This window comes from Symphalangus syndactylus, chromosome 22, assembly GCF_028878055.3.
Source record: "Symphalangus syndactylus isolate Jambi chromosome 22, NHGRI_mSymSyn1-v2.1_pri, whole genome shotgun sequence".
Lineage (NCBI taxonomy): Eukaryota > Metazoa > Chordata > Mammalia > Primates > Hylobatidae > Symphalangus > Symphalangus syndactylus.
Genome location: NC_072444.2, coordinates 43,030,932 through 43,047,096, shown reverse-complemented (window position 1 = coordinate 43,047,096; position 16,165 = coordinate 43,030,932). Strand labels below are relative to the sequence as shown.

General features: G+C 48.0%; 1 long non-coding RNA gene across 2 annotated transcripts in view; it reads left to right on the top strand.

Moving 5' to 3' along the window:
• Positions 1 to 16,165, top strand: part of LOC129472454 (uncharacterized) — a 214,881-nt gene that overhangs the window by 125,438 nt on the left and 73,278 nt on the right. Inside the window, exon 7 of one of the 2 annotated variants that reach the window (XR_010118826.1) lies at positions 7,705 to 10,777. The exons of the other annotated variant lie outside the window; for it this stretch is intronic. This is a non-coding gene — a long non-coding RNA (uncharacterized lncRNA). Of the gene's footprint in view, positions 1 to 7,704; positions 10,778 to 16,165 lie in introns of those variants that run through there. 2 annotated transcript variants of the gene reach the window in all.

Sequence of the window (16,165 nt, the reverse complement as noted above, 5' to 3'; positions counted from 1 at the left end):
CCACAGGATGCCCCTGCGCACCTGGTGTCCTTACAGGGGATGAGCCATCCTTGCAGAGAACCCAGGGAGTGGTGCTTCCTCCACCCTCGTGATACCATTCGCTTCCTCACCCAGCCTCCAGGAAGGTGGGGCTCTGCTGTCTACAGACAAGCATGCTGGGGTTGCAGAAGTTGATTGCCATCCTCGGGTTGCAGAACCACCAATAATAAGAAAAGTGAGCGCTCGGTCCTGGCTCCTGCAGGCAGCTGGGCTGCTGTGGGTGCTGGGTGAGGCAGGGGCTGTGAGGGCGTGGGGCATGGGCGCCCACCCTCCTGGACGCACACTGAACGCTCACAGCACTCCATTGGGGGTCCTCGCCCCACCTTGCAGATGAGCAAACTGAGGCTCAGATAGGCTAATGTTGCTGGAAAGTCACTGGGCTACTTGGAAGACTTGGGATTGGAGCTCAGGGTAGGGAGCTACCAAGAGCGGCACTCTCATTCCCTTGTGATTTATGAGACCAGCAGGGCTCCTTTTGTTTTCAGCAGAATTACATGTTTTCATTCCTGGATTAGCTTCAGCTTCTCCAGGACCCCTGTCAATTAACTGTGCTTGGAGCTACACTTTTAACAAAATTACACTTAATCAGACTACCTGTGGCCTCGAGGGGGAATCTGAGAGGCTGGGATGCTGTCTCTGAGTTTTGGGTAATTAAAAATCCGGTATTCTCCATGAAGGAAAAAAGACCCAGAACCACGATGGTGTGAAAGTAAACATGATTAAAAAGTCCTCCTTCATAAAGAATTAATATTTAATCCTCATTCTCCTTTCCAGTGCTGAGGTGTGGAAACTATTTCTTTTCTAGTCCTGGGCTGAATGTCAAAATTTACATTTAAATAGGCCTGTTTTGTAGTGAGCCTGGGCCCTAATGAGAGTGTTAATGTGTCTAGTTTCAGAAGTGCTCTATTTCCAGACTGGTTGACTGTGGGTAACTAAAACATTGGAAAGCAAAACCTTGGATAAGGGGGACTACTGAAATAGAATCCTGTGCAATGAAACAGAGCTTCCTGTTGGACGGAGGCAGTGACAATCACAAACACAAACATAATGCTTACTACATGTCAGCCACTGTCATAAATCTTTTTTTTTTTTTTTTTTTTTTGAGACGGAGTCTCACTCTGTCGCCCAGGCTGGAGTGCAGTGGCGCGATCTCGGCTCACCGCAAGCTCCGCCTCCCGGGTTCACGCCATTCTCCTGCCTCAGCCTCCCCGGTAGCTGAGACTACAGGCGCCCGCCACCACGCCCGGCTAAGTTTTTATATTTTTAGTAGAGACGGGGTTTCACCGTGTTAGCCAGGATGGTCTCAATCTCCTGGCCCCATGATCCGCCCGCCTGGGTCTCCCAAAGTGCTAGGATTACAGGCGTGAGCCACCGTGCCCGGCTCACTGTCCTAAATCTTTACATATGTTAGCTCATTAAATCCCTACAACAACCCTATATAGTGGAAAGTATTATTTCACACATAAGGAAACTGAAGCACGGGGAGGTTAAAGGACGTCTCTGAGGTCACACAGCTATCAAACTTGCCTGGAGGCTTAGAGAATGTGCGGAATGCTTGGGCAGGAACATTTAGGTGGTAGTTTTCAAAATGTGGTTCCCACACCAGCAACTTCATCACCGCTTGGGAATGTCGCAACCCTCTGCGTTTCACAGCTCTCCAGGTGCGTCTGGTGGAGGATACAGTGTGAGAGTCTCTGTCTCAGAGCGTGCAGTGGCAGGTAAAGACGGCTCGCAGGAAAGGAGACCGAAGGAGGAGAGCTTTATCATCTTCAACACACGCTGCTGGGATGTGTTCCGTGTTTGGCTTGGGAAACGATCTCTTCCTCTCCACTATACTGGCAAAGCGAGCAGAGCTAGTTCCCCAGGAGGCTTGCATACTGAGGGAACAGCTGCTTAAACCTCTCCAGGGGAGGGGAGTTGTCCCTCAATGTTTGGCTTTAGGAGGGAAGCTGGTGCAGGGAGATGAGAGAAAGCGGGGAGGAGGAAGATTTGCAGAAAAATCGCACTGTCTGTGGGCAGGATACTCCAGGGCCCTCTTTCCAAACCACTCAGCCTCCATCTCGGTACCTCCCACCTTTGCAGAACTCTTGAGCTCCCTGAATGGCTGCTTTGCCGCCCAGCTCCTGTAGACCGGAGCCTTGCTCCTGGGCTGGACACACCGTGCGGCTTCCTTTGAGGTTCTAGCTTGTCTTCCTTCTGGCTATGGTTTGCATGAATCCTCAGCCAAAGTTTTCTTTGAGAATTATCAAACAGCATCATAACAGCCTTCAGGGAACTTCCCCCTGCCCCTATGCTACCCGCCTACCCCGGCTTCCCCCTGCCCCCACGCTACCCGCCTACCCCGGAACCTCTCTTTGTTGGGCCTTGCCAGCCTCAGAGACTCTCACTGAACTGGTCACGATGAATTCTGGGATGGGGAAGGGGCCCCTGTCACAACCAGCTCGTCCTCATGGCAAATGTATCGTCTCTAAGTTGTTTTTCTGCTAAAAACGTCTAAAAGGAGGCTGCAGAGATTTATATCTTAATATTTGTGCTGTGAGTTCTTAACTTACGTGTGTGTGAGGGTTAGTGTGTTCATGCTTGCCTAATGGAGGGGCAGTCCTGGGGAACTGAAATATTTAGATTTCTATCTGTCAGACCCATTAAGTTATAAAGTGCATTTCAAAATTGAAAATATTGTACAAGGGTTATTCCTGCTGTCCCAGGAATGTTTCAGTTAATTGGATCTTAATCTGGAGTCATAACCCATCTTGAACGCTCCAGGGATTTTCTGCAATGAAGGCATGATTCCTGCTCTTTGGTCATGGCCATGCCTGCCCAGGCAAGGCTAATATAGAATATATTAATTATTCAAAACACCTCACACAGGCAGACAGTCTCACCTCCTCAGGTCAAATGACCCCAGATGGTTTCTCCATTGCTATCTTTTTGCTGTGACACATTTAGACGATTCCTTTAGTTCCCCACAATGTTTTCCAGTGGGTATCAAGCTATTTGCTAATTTCACTAAGCCCAACTGTACTTGGTGGAAATTCTCTGGGCACTTTAGGAATTCTAAAGGTAAATAACTTATTTCTTTAAACTATCCTAGTGAGAAAATGATCTTACAAACTTTGAGTATTAACTTTTGAAACCATTTCAATAAAAGTTTAAAAACTGGGACTTGTGGGTACTATATAATTTGAATTCTTGCATGTTTGAAGATTTTTCCACCTGCCATTTTTACTGCTAGTTTTCCTATTTTTTTAATTTAGATTTTAATTTTAGATTCAGGGGTACATATGTAAGTTTGTAACAAGGGTATGTTGTGTGGCGATGAGGTTTGGGCTTCTATTGTTCCTGTTACCCAGATAATGAGCATAGTATCCAATAGGAAGGTTTTAAGCCTTTGCCCCCTTCCCCCTCTCCCTCCTTCCTTCATTTTTGAGTCCCCAGTGTCTACTGTTTCCATCTTAAGTTCATGTGAACCCAAGATTTAACTCCCATTTATAAGTGAGAACATGTGGTATTTGGTTTCTGTTCCTGTGTTAGTTTGCTTAGGTTAATGACCTCCAGCTGCCACCATGTTGCTGCAAAGGACATGATTTTGTTCTTTTCCTATGGCAATGGAGTATTCCGTGGCATTATGTACCACATTTTCTTTATCCAGTCTACCATTGATGGGTATCTGAGTTGATTCCACATCTTTGCTATTGTGAATACTGCTGTGATGAACATATGGGTGCATGTGTCTTTTTGGTATAACAATTTACTTTCCTTTGCATATATATCCAGTAATGAGATAGCTGGGTTGAGTGACAATTCTATTTTCAGTTCGTTGGAAATTTCCAAACTGCTTTCTGCCTAATTTGCATTGCCACCAACAGTATATAAACATATAATTTTCTCTACAACCTCTCCAACAGTTATTACTTTTTGACTTTTTAATAATAGCCATTCTGACTGGTATGAGATGGTATCTCATTGTGGTTTTGATTTGCATCTCTCTGGTGATTGGTAATGTTGAACATTTTCTCATATGTTTGTTGGCTGCTTGTATGTCTGCTTTTGAGAAGTGTCTGTTCATGTCCTTTGCCCAATTTTTAATGGGGTTGTTTCTTTCTTGTTGATTCATTTAAGTTCCTTATAGATTCTGGAGATTAGTCCTTTGTCAAGTACATGATTTGCAAATATTTTATCCCATTCTGTAGGTTGTCTGTTTATTCTGTTGAGAGGTGTTTTTTTGTTTGTTTCTTTTTTTTCTTTTTCTGTGCAAAATCTCTTCAGTTAAGTCTCATTCATCTATTTTTGATTTTGGGTTCTTCATCATAAATTATTTGCCTAGGCCAATGTCTAGAAAAATATTTTCTGGATTTTCTTCTATCTAGTTCTAAAACATTTTCATCACTTCAAATTACGACCTTACACCCATTAAGAAATTACTCCCCATTTCTCCCTCCCTCCTGCTTTTGGAAATCACCAATGTACTTTCAGTCTCTATGGATTTATCTAATGGAGACATGTCATACAAATGGACTCATTCACTATGTGACCTCTTGTATCTGATTTCGTCCACTTAGTATATTGTTTTGGAGGTTCATCCATGTTGCAGGATGTATCAGTACTTCATGCCTTTTTATGGCTGAATAATATTCTGTAGTATGGATATATCACAATCTGTTTATCCATTTGTATTAGTCTGTTTTCACACTGCTATAAAGATACTACTTGAGACTGGGTAATTTATAAAGGAAAGAGGTTTATTTGACTCAGTTCTGCGTGACTCGGGAGGCCTCAGGAAACTTACAATCATGGGAAAGAGAAGCAAGCACCTTCTTCACAAGATGTCAGGAGAGAGAGAGAGCACAGGGGAAACTGCCACTTTTAAAACCATGAGATCTCATGAGAACAGCATGGGGGAAGCCACCGCTGTGATCCAATCACCTCCCAACACGTCCGTCCCTGGACACCTGGGGATTACAATTCGAGATGAGATTTGGGTGGGGACACAGAGCCAAATCATATCACTGTTCATCCATTGATGGACATTTGGGCTGTTTCTACCTTTGGGCTATTGTAAAGAGTGCTGCTATGAACATGGGTGTATGTGTATTTGTTTGAGTATCTGTTTGTATTCTTTTGGGTATGTATATACATAGGAAGGGAATTGGTGCATCAAATGGTAATTCTATGTTTAACTTTTGGAGGAATAGCCATACTGTTTTCCATGGTGGCTGTATCATTTTATATTCCTACAGTCAATGTATGAGGGTTCAAATTCTCCACATCCTGCACAACACTTGTTATTTTATTTTTCTGATTACAGCCATCCTAAATGGGTGTGAAATGGAATCTCACTGTGATTTTGGCTTGCATTTCCCTAATGACTAATGATGTTAATTTTTTTAATGTGCTTATTGGCCATTTGTATCTCTTCTTTGGAAAAATGTTCATTCAGATTCTTTGCCCATTTTAAAAATTGGGCTATTTAACTTTTATTGATTTGTGAGAGTTCTTCATATATCTGGATACAAGTCCCTTATCAGATACATGATTTGCAGATATTTTCTCCCTTTCTCTTTCTCCCTCACCTGCAGGAAGCCTCACCTACAGAAGCCCTTACTTGTTAAGGGCCATGGGCCCTCTCATGTTGTTATTTAATTAATATCAATAGCCCAGTCCCTGTATGGCGTCTTTGGACTCTTCCTGGATCCTGTTCTTCTCTCGGGAAAGCTGGCCCTGGGTTGGGCTCTGCTGCTCTGTCCCCTCTTCCTGCATTCAGGTACTTTGTGAAGCTTTGACCCTAGCAACACCTCCAGCTAATGTTCTGGGACAATCCACTCCCCTTTATTCAGATCCCTTCCCACCGCAGTGGCGCAGCCACACAGAAGGACAGTCATGCTTGTTTATCTACTCATAAAAGCAGGAGGAAACATTTCTTAGAGTGGAACATCGGCCATCAGCCTTCCTGGGCCTGCCGAGGGCTCACTGCTCTGTTGATTCAAGCTGTCCCTCAGCCTGGGTTAGCAGTGAGAGAGCTCTGCGGGGCCACTCCTCCCTGCAGATGAAGCTCAGGCTTGGCCAGTGCTGCCTCTGGACACCCGCCCAGGCTACTCCCCCTTCTACTCTAAACAGATGTTACCTTGTCATTGTGTTCACAGGCCAGCCTCATGTGGAGCCCCTAGGAAATGGTCAGAGACATGAGCTGGCTCTATTCAAGGGCTCCCCCATTCGCTTGATTATTCATTTATTCCACGAACGTTTCTGGAGGGCCTGCTGTGGGCCTGGCACAGGTGACGCTGTGGGGCCCTCTGCTATGGACTGAATACTTGTGTCCTCCCAGAATTTCCGTGTTGAAATCTAACCCCCAGGGTGAGGGCATTAGGAGGTGGGGCCTTCGGACCTCTGGGAGATTATTGGGCTCTTGGGAGGGTGGGGCCCTTGAGAATCTTGAGAACGGGATCAATGCCCTTTTAAAAGAGGCCCCAGAAAGCTCGCTCTCTCCTCCTGCTATGTGAGGACGCAGCAAGAAAGCACCTTCAGGTGAGGAATGGATGGGGGAGTCTCACTGGAGGTAGGAGGCTGCATGGTGGCCCAGGATGCCTGGAAAGGCCCTCAGGATGGTCTCTGCACACATCAAAGATGACCTCATCTGTATGTAAAGATGTTTCTGCGAAAAACAAAAACCAAAGCAAGCCCTTTCCTACCTGCAGAAAGGCCGTGTCATCTCTGCTGAGGCTCACTGCCCCAGCCTGCAGTGACAATTAGTGCCTTTTCCATCACTCGCTCATGCTCAGTGGTGTCCAGGGCTTTTATTAACACAGGATGTCGTGTCTGTATTTCACAAAGCTCATAATTGCATATGTCCCTTGCCTGTCTCCAATTCCTTTAAGATGTACCGGCAATGGGCAGTGTATTATCTACAATAGACACATTGATACCTTCCTAAATTAACACTTTGCATTTCTTCAGCAGATGTGAGCCGTGAAAAATAGTCCAGCACATTTTTATTGTTCTGTTAATTAAAGTGTTTCTCCCCTGAATATAGAAATCAATGGTTAGCAGGCCCATGAATAACCTTTGGGACATAATGAAGACTCCGATGGAAAAGAGGTTGTCAAGAAAGTTCTAGAGGAGGACTTTGGCCACAGCGATCTTGGGATAAGGAGGGAGGATCTGGGAAGCTGCTGATATCATGGCTGGGGTGTCTTTCCAACGGAATAGTTGTGCCTTGACACTGTTATCAAAATCCACACATATTCATGGGAATCTCTGTGGTTTAGTTGCTTATAGGATGAATTATACACAGAGATAGGCTGGCTGACCTACCTGATACTACGACATAGAAATGCTTTTTTCTTTTAGCTAAAGTCAATTCTGTGTGTGTGTGGGGGCGGGGGAGTGGGGATCCTAGGTCATTCATTTGTCCACAATAAATTTTATTGACTAAGAATCTGCTAATTGCATTCGAGAGTTAATGATTCCATTCATTTATCATGTAGGTTCATGCTTCCTATGTTCTTATTTGAACCTCACAACACTTGTGTACGGTTTGAAAGACAGGTGTTAAAGCCCTCACTTAATACATGGGGGAAACGGAGATGCGGGTTACAAGCTCTTCCAAGTTCACCTAGACTGTGAGCCAGGTCCCTTAGTCCAGCACTGACTTCCCACGTCCTATCCCAGGAACACATGTGCTTCGGGTGTGAAGAGTGACTTGCATAATCACAAGACTTTCCAGATTTACTGCTCTGCAAGAATGTGGACAGGACGGAGGCCCACCTTCCAGAAGAAAACAGTAAGATCCCTGGTTTAGCTTTATCCCTCATGTTTGAACTTTGTCTCCGACATGCAGCAGTAGCCACAGACAAGACCTTGGAGCAAATGCACTGGAAACCCTGTCCCCAGGACAAGCCCCTTTGAGGGCTCAGCTCACAGATCCGTTCGTTATTAATTCATATCTGCATAACTATCCTTCTGTGTCCTGAAGGCTTTTGTCCTGATTTTCCACAGAGGCGGAGCCAGTACCGCTCCTCGTTTGCGGATGAGCACCTGCAGAGCACAAAGCCTCTGCGCTCGTGGGGGCTGCAGACTGCGAGCTGCTCCTCAGCCCCACACAGTGTTTCTTCAATCCCTTTCCTGGTACCCACAGCCCGGCTGGATATAGTAGGCTAATCCTCCCCATCTAAAATGGCTCTGAAATCAGGCTGGGGAGAGAGAGTGCAAAGAAGTCAGTGTACTGAGGAAGTGCTCAGCTGGGACTCGGCGCCACCCTCCCAGACCTCACATGCTTCACCTGCCACAGGCAGCCACACAGCCCCCAATGGAGCCCTGCGCTAGCGAGGCTGGGAAAGGTGAAGTGGCTGCGGCTGGGGTGTGAGAAAGGGTTGAGGAGGGTCCCCATGGGCCTTAGGCCAGGTGTGCCATCATACCTGGCCAGCCAGAAGCTGAGAAGACCTTGGCCAGAGGTCTGCTGCTGTCACAGGGCCTCAAACTGAGAAGCGTGGAGTCCCTCCTCCTAGGAACAGCACAGCACGTCCCTAGGCGCTGCTGTAGTGGGCCTTCTGTGCCATAACTAAATTGCCAGTCCTGGCTGTTAGAGCCTGGAGTGCTCGATGTGTGGGGAGTTCATTTCTTTTTTCTTTTTCTTTTCTTTTCTTTTTTTTTTTTTTTTTTTTGAGACAGAGTTTCACTCGTGTTGTTCAGGCTGGAGTGCAATGGTGTGATCTCAGCTCACTGCAACCTCTGCCTCCTGGAGGTCAAGCAATTCTCCTGCCTCAGCCTCCCAAGTAGTTGGGATTACAGGCATATGCCTCCACGCCTGGCTAATTTTTGTTTTTTTGTAGAGACGGCCATGTTGGCCAGGCTGGTCTTCAACTCCTGACCTCAGGTCATCTGCCCACCTCCACCTCCCAAAGTGCTGGGATTACAGGCATAAGCCACAAGAAATAAACCCGGCCTGGAGTTTATTTCTTGAGGACCACAGTGCCCTGGCTCGTGCCTGAGCAGAGCTGAGCACACACTGCTGTTTCTCTCACCCGTGCTTCTTTCCTGGACCCTTGGGGTAATTGCCAGCCTCAGAACCACCGGCCAGGAAAGCCGGGGCAAGTGTGGGGGTGGAGCAGTGTGGGCAGAGACTGTGGTGGCTGGGCTGGGTTGCAGCTGGGGAACAGGCAGGAGGAAGGGAGGGCCAGGGCTCTCTAGGGGTGCGCCTTGGTGTGGGAAAGCAAGCTGCCCAAGGCAGGGTGCACTCAGGTGGGCAGGGCAGAGGCAGAGGCCAGGTGGCAGGCTGTGTGCATCCTGCCTTCTAGGGTCTGTATTCTGAGGCTTTGACATCTAGTGTCTTGCTGACACTGAAGGGACAGCCCCTCCCAGGGTGTCAGTTCCTAGAGACAGGGAACAACTCTGTGCCTTTCCCACGTGAACCAAGCAATCCAGAGTCCTACCCACTCCTCTATGGGACTCTCATACTCCAGGCCACTGTCTCCCTTCCCTCGTCACCCCAAAGCCAGGTCAGAGAACTAGGGACAGCTGCTGCAGACCAGAGCCCCGAGGTTATGCAAAGCAGCCAGTCCTGGCCCTGCGGACCCCGCCTCTCCTCTTTCTTTCCATAAAACCACAATGAAGACTCCTGCCCATGTTTCCCCTCCTTCTGCCTCCTGACCCACCTCCGTGTTTCTCCGTGGCCCTGTGTGGGTGACGTGCCTCCTCTGGGAACTGTGAGTACAGACTATCTAATGGCAGTCACCTCCTGGTCTGCTGAGCTTCATATGCCTTGGATTTTCTATTAATACACTATATTTTAAGGCACGGGATGCAGAGACTCATGTTGGGGACCTGGGGCCGGATATACTCCTGCTCCCATGGCCTCCCAGCTGCTCCCTGGCCCAGGGTAAGAGTCACTTCCCTGCCCAGCTCTGCCATGCCTGTCTTTGGTCCTCAAAGTCCACTTGACTCCATCTTCAAAGTATATCTTGGCCATAAATGCTCCTCACTGTGCCCACCTGGTCCAGCCCAGCACAACTTTCACCTGGATTATGGCGGTAGCCTCTCTACTGGGCTCCCCACCCCTTCTTGTTTGCTGGGGTCCATTTCTTGTCCAGCAGCCAGCGTGCTGTTTCTACGCACAAAGGAGATCCCGGATGCCCCTGCTGGAGTCTTCCAGAGGCCTCTTCTGATGCCCAGGAGAGAGAGCACAGCCTTCTCACGGTGCCCTGCAGGGATCTGTGTGCCTTGGACACTGCCCACACTCTGGCCTCATGCCCATCCACACGCACCTTCTTGTCTCTTTCAAACATGCCACATCCTGTCTCAGGGCCTTGGCGTCTGCTATTCCTGCCATTGGTGTGACTTTCTTTCACTTCTGCACACGATTGCCTGTTTCTTGTTACTCAGGCCTCTCCTCAGATGTTACCATCTCAGCGAGGCTGTCCTTGGCCACCCCTAATAGCACCTCCCTCACCTCTCCATGACACCCGTTTCAGCTTCTCCATAGCTGAAATTATCCTCTTTATCTGCTTAAGTGTTTATTGGCTACCTTTACCCAGTAGACTGCAAGCTCTTTGAGGGCAGCCGCTCTCCCTCATCCACATCGTGTTTCCAGTGTCCAGGACAAGGCTCGATGTTAGAAGTCAGTGAGCTTGCCTGACTGCTGGACTGCAGGGTGCTCTAGGATGCAGAAACACTGCCCCTTGTATTTCCCTTGGCTGTCTTTTAAATCACATCCCATATATAAGCTTTTCATAAATGTAGCTCTGTTTTCTAATGTGTGGCTATGGTCCTCTCTTTGGAGACAGATGTGCACGCTCTTGTTATCCCCTTCCCTGGTGTGGTATTCCCAATACAACCAGAGTGAACCTTGTGGAACAGGGAGGCTATCTGGGGCCTCCAGCACTGCAGAAGCAACATTGAACCGCTCAGAACGCATGCCCTCTCCAGAAGGCTCCATCCCTCCCAGAATGCCAATTAAGGTGAAGAGGCTCCTGTCCCAAGAAAGAATCATCAAGCACCACGTCTTGGAAGCAAATCGACACCTGGTCGTAGGATCTATAAAACAAAGCGAGGTCTTCATAAAGCAGACGGGAAATAGATCAAAATCTAAGACAAATGGAGTGTTCTTTGCAGCAGCCTCATTCTTTCTTCCTTTACATTCCCTCAGTTCTGGAAAGCTCTGTAATTTAAAAAAGTCAATATATATGAGACTTTAAATAATTGACTGATGTTTAAAGCCCTGTCAGAAAGCTCTGTGGTAAGGTGTCAAGTAATATTGAGTTTCCCCAGCAGAAGCATCACACGAATAGCCTGCCGGCCATTAATATGCGTGCAGCCCTATGATAAACAGTTGTGGTTCTTTTTAATTGGTAAATAATTACAGGGACTATAAAACTGCGAGCTGTTACCCATTTTCATTGTTCAGTTAACCTCCTCCATACCGCGGGGGCTGGGATGGCCTAGCCCTATGTGGGCACGGGGTTGTCCATCAGAACCTGGGGAGGGTAGGGTCCTGGGGACAGCAGAGCTCTGTTCCAATACAGGGATCCTATCTTCCAGGGGAAGGCTCTTCCCTGTTTTCTGGGAGGGCATTTGGAAGTATTTTTCCTCTGCCCAAGCAGAGGTGCCTCACAGTTTGGGGCAAACTGAGTTTGAAGCAGTGGTAGGAACCTTGGGAGGAATGCCGGGCCAAGGCTGGGCTTGGGGATGAGTTGGGGAGGAGGTGGTGCTGCGCTCCAGATCTTGGAGAGCTGTGAGAAGTGGGGAACTAGGCCGCCTTCTGTGGACCGTGGGAAGTTCCGAGCTCTCTGGGCCACAGCCTGGCACTACCCCTCCGAGAAAGGGCAATTTTGTCTTCTCGCCCTCCCTTGCACAGCCTTCAGGGCCAGCTCAATGCCACCTTTCCACGATGCCTGCCCACGGTGCCCCAGCTGAAACCCTGACAGCACCACCGGGCTGGCCCAAGCCGTCTGCGAACACGTGGGGACATGTGGCTGGAGGAAAGGGCTTGTCAAGGCCACATTTTAACATAATCATTCACTTGAGTTTCTCCTCCATGGCATGCATTTTCAACAGGGTGATATTGCCCTCCAGGGAGAGAAGATTGGTTCCTGGGAGTGCAAATCAACAGATTTCACAATGGTCCATGGCCTCCAGGCCTTGGTCCTACATGGCAAACCCATTCCTCAGTGCTTAATTTCTCTCTAATTAAATTAAATTACTGCACGTCTGACATTGTCACTGACATTACTTCTCCGTGGACAGCTTTAACAATCTCTACTGTTTTCCTATTAGTTTCCTTAATTTCTCTCTTAAAATTAATCTCAGTTTTTCTCCTTAGGGGGTGATGATGATAATCACAGTGAAAAGTTGAGAGGCGCTGCCCTGAGGAGGGGTTGAATCAGCTCTCTGGCCTGTGGTGTAATCCCAGGTCACAGCTGGCTTGAGGACCCCAGGGAAACATGGAGGAACACCCTTGAAGGGGCTCAGCATGCAGAGTCTGCCCTAAGACGCACCTGCAGAAGGTTTGGGCCAGTTGAGTGGTGCTGTCAGGCTTTCATCTGGGACACCGTGGGCAGGCGTTGTGGGGAGGTGGCATTGAGCAGGCCCTGAAGACTGTGCAGGGGACAGCGAGAAGACAGAATTGCCCTGTCTCGGAGGCGTAGTGCCAGGCTGTGGCCCAGAAAGCACAGAACTTCTCCTGTTCCCTGGGATGGGTTCAGAATGGAAGGATGGAGCCTGGGAGGTGTCTGAGGCTGGGGAGGGGGCAGATGGCCTTGTAGGTCATGGGCTCCACCTTGGGATCTGGATGTGGAGGGTGGCTCTCCCTCTGGGCTCTGAGATGGTGAGGTCCTGTCCCAGCCTGAGCCATGTGACCTGGGGGCTGGAACGTGTGTGCCTTCTGCTTCACAACCTCCTCTAGAGTGAGCACTGTCCCTGCAGGAGGGCAGGAGGGCAGGAGGGCAGGAGGGCAGGAGGGCAGGAGGTGGGAGCACCAAGGTCAGGGAATCAGTGGTTTTCATGCAGTGGTCCAGGCAGGGCTGATACCAGGGAAGGAGTCTGTGGGCCATCCACTCCCAGCCAAGTTGTGACGTCGTCATTATAATAACATCTCTGTCCAGTGAGCCCAGGCTGTTCAGGTTGACCAGAGGCTTGCCAGCCACTTGAAGCCCTGGTGAACTCCTGCTTGCCTTCAACACCCCACACAAGCGCCACATCCCTGGGAAGTCTCCCCACCTCCAGGCCCCAGAAGAAGAGACCTGTTGGCCCTGGGTGGTGAGTGTGGGCACCTCGGCTCCCGCACATGGCAGCGAGTCTCAGTTTGTTTGTTCTTCTGTACTGACTTGACTCTGAGCTCCTTGAAGGCATCACCAGAATTCCAGTGCTTAGTGGAGGCTGCTTTATAGTATTTGTTCAGTTGAATTGAATATCCTTTAATTTTTCAGTTTATTTTATCTAACACATCTTTTTAAAGACTCAGGAGGAAAGAGACACGTCTGGCCCCAAATTAAGGATGCTTAGGTGAGATCTCATCTCTGGTGGTCTGGCATGATGGTGGTGGTGTAACTGGTCTACCCTCAGGGCATGGGCCAGTGGGACCGGCAGGCAGCCGTGGGTAGGGAGGGTGAAAGCCCACCTGCCTTTGGGTCAAGAGACCTGGTTCTGGGTTCAGATCTGCTGCTCTGTTCGTTTATACAAGGGTAATAAAACTGATAATCCCAATAGTCCCTGACCAGTTCACCCTAAGGACTTCTTCTGAGTCCCAAGAAAGCTAACATAACTAAGAACAGATGAGATTCCCATCTGGGTCTTTTCCACCAAGGACCAATCCCTTAGAAACTTCTACTAATGGTAGAAGAGGTGGCTCCTCAGAAAGCACAAAGACCTCACATGAAGGCTTGGGAGCTACCAAGGATGGTGCCACAGAGCTCTATAAGGTCAGGGGCAGTGCCTAGCACTTGTCTGCTACTCTCTGGGGCCCGTCTCAGGCCTGGGCAGGTCATAGAGACAGTCAAGGAAGACAGTTGCTGTCCCTTCCTTTAAATGAACCCAATATGTGAAAATTGAATCTTTTATAAAGAAACAGGGAAGCTTATTCATAAATATCCAGCTCCTTAAATAAATATAAAATAAGATTTAATTTTCAAAAATTGGTTTGATTTTTCAAGAACTATATTCATGTACATATTGTCTAAACTGAGGTACATCATTATTCATCTTGGTCACATGGGAGCCCTAAGAGAATATAGACATTCAAGGGCTTTGTTTTTTCACTGTAGAGGGAGGGTTTAAGGGTTAGACCACAAAAGCTAATTGCTAATCATCTCACAGAAGTTTTAAAAGAGTGCCACCATTTCTCATTTGTCCTGGAAGTTTTACATACAGGCCCACTTACAGAGGAGAGGTGGATGCAAAGATCCTTTTTCCCCCACCAAAATGAAGGTCTTTATACTGTGAGGTTAGGCTTTCAACAACTTCGACAATCTGCAACACAGTCTTAACTACAGTAATGAACACTACCACCACCACCACCATCACCATCACCACCACCATCACTATCATCATCACCACCACGATCACCACCATCACCATCTTCATCACTATCACCACCACCATCATCACTGCCACCACATCACCATCCCTGTCACTGCCACCATGACCACCATCACCATGACCACCACCATCACCACCGTCACCCAGCACCACCATCACCACCATCCCTACCACCACCACCACCACAATCACCACCATCACTATCACCACAATCACCACCACCACCACCACCATCATTGCCACCATCACTATTATCACCACCAGCACTATCATCATCACCATCACCAAAACCACTATCACCACCATCATCACTATCACCACCGTCACCATCACTACTCCACCATCACCATTACTATCACTGCCACCATGACCACTGCTGTCACCACTACCACCAACACCACCATCCCTACCACCACCACCACTGTGACCACTATCACCATCATCACTATCACTACCACCACCACCACCATTACCACCACCATCACTACCATCACCACCATCACTGTCATCATTGCCAAGACCATTGTCATCATCAGTGTCACACATCATCACCACTATCACCACCATTGCCATCATCATCATCACTATCACCACCATTACCATCATCACTACTATCACCACCATCACCACCGTTACCCACTACCACCATCACCACCATCCTTACCACCACCACCACCATCACTACCACCATCACTATCACCACCAGCACCACCATTACCACCACCATCACCACCACCACTATCACCACCAACACCACCATTACCACCACCATCACTACCACCACCACCACCACCATCACCACCACCATCACTACCACCACCACCACCACCATTACCACCACCATTACTATCATCATCACCATCACCAAAACTACCACCATCACCGCTATCACCAGCATTATCATTATCACCACCATTACCACTATCACCACCACCATCATTATCACTATCACTACCATCACCACCACCATTACTACCACCACCATCACCATTACTATCACTACCCCCATGACCACCATCACCATGACCACCACTGTCACCACTACCACCACCATCACCACCATTATCACTATCACAACCATCACCACCACCATCACCACTACCACCACAGCTACTATGAATAAAGCACTTACACTTTGTGTAACATGATCTTATTTCTTTTCAGAATAACAATATAGAGAAGGAGTCATTATTTCTATTTAGTAAGTGAAATGAAATTTAGGGAACTGAAGAAAATTTGAGGGATACTATAGAACATTCCCATTCCGTCATTCACTTAACAAATAATTACTGAGGCCCTTGTATCCCAGATAGTGTTTTAAATCGTTTTACTAAATTAGTTAAGAAAAGACTTCTTTGATTTTAAAAATTAAAAAATTAAAAAATACTAAGCACAACCTCTGTTGCTCTGTCATTGCCAGCCTGCATGCCAGCCTGGACGAGGCAGCTGGATCTGTGCTGACCTTGCCCATCTGACCCGTCCACCCTTGGGACTGACCTTTCTGGTCCCTCTGCCCATCCCCTTCCCGACATGTATCTCCCTCCACCTCTCTTTGGCTGCTTAGCCTCAGCATGTGCGCTCTGACTACTATTGGCTGTACTCT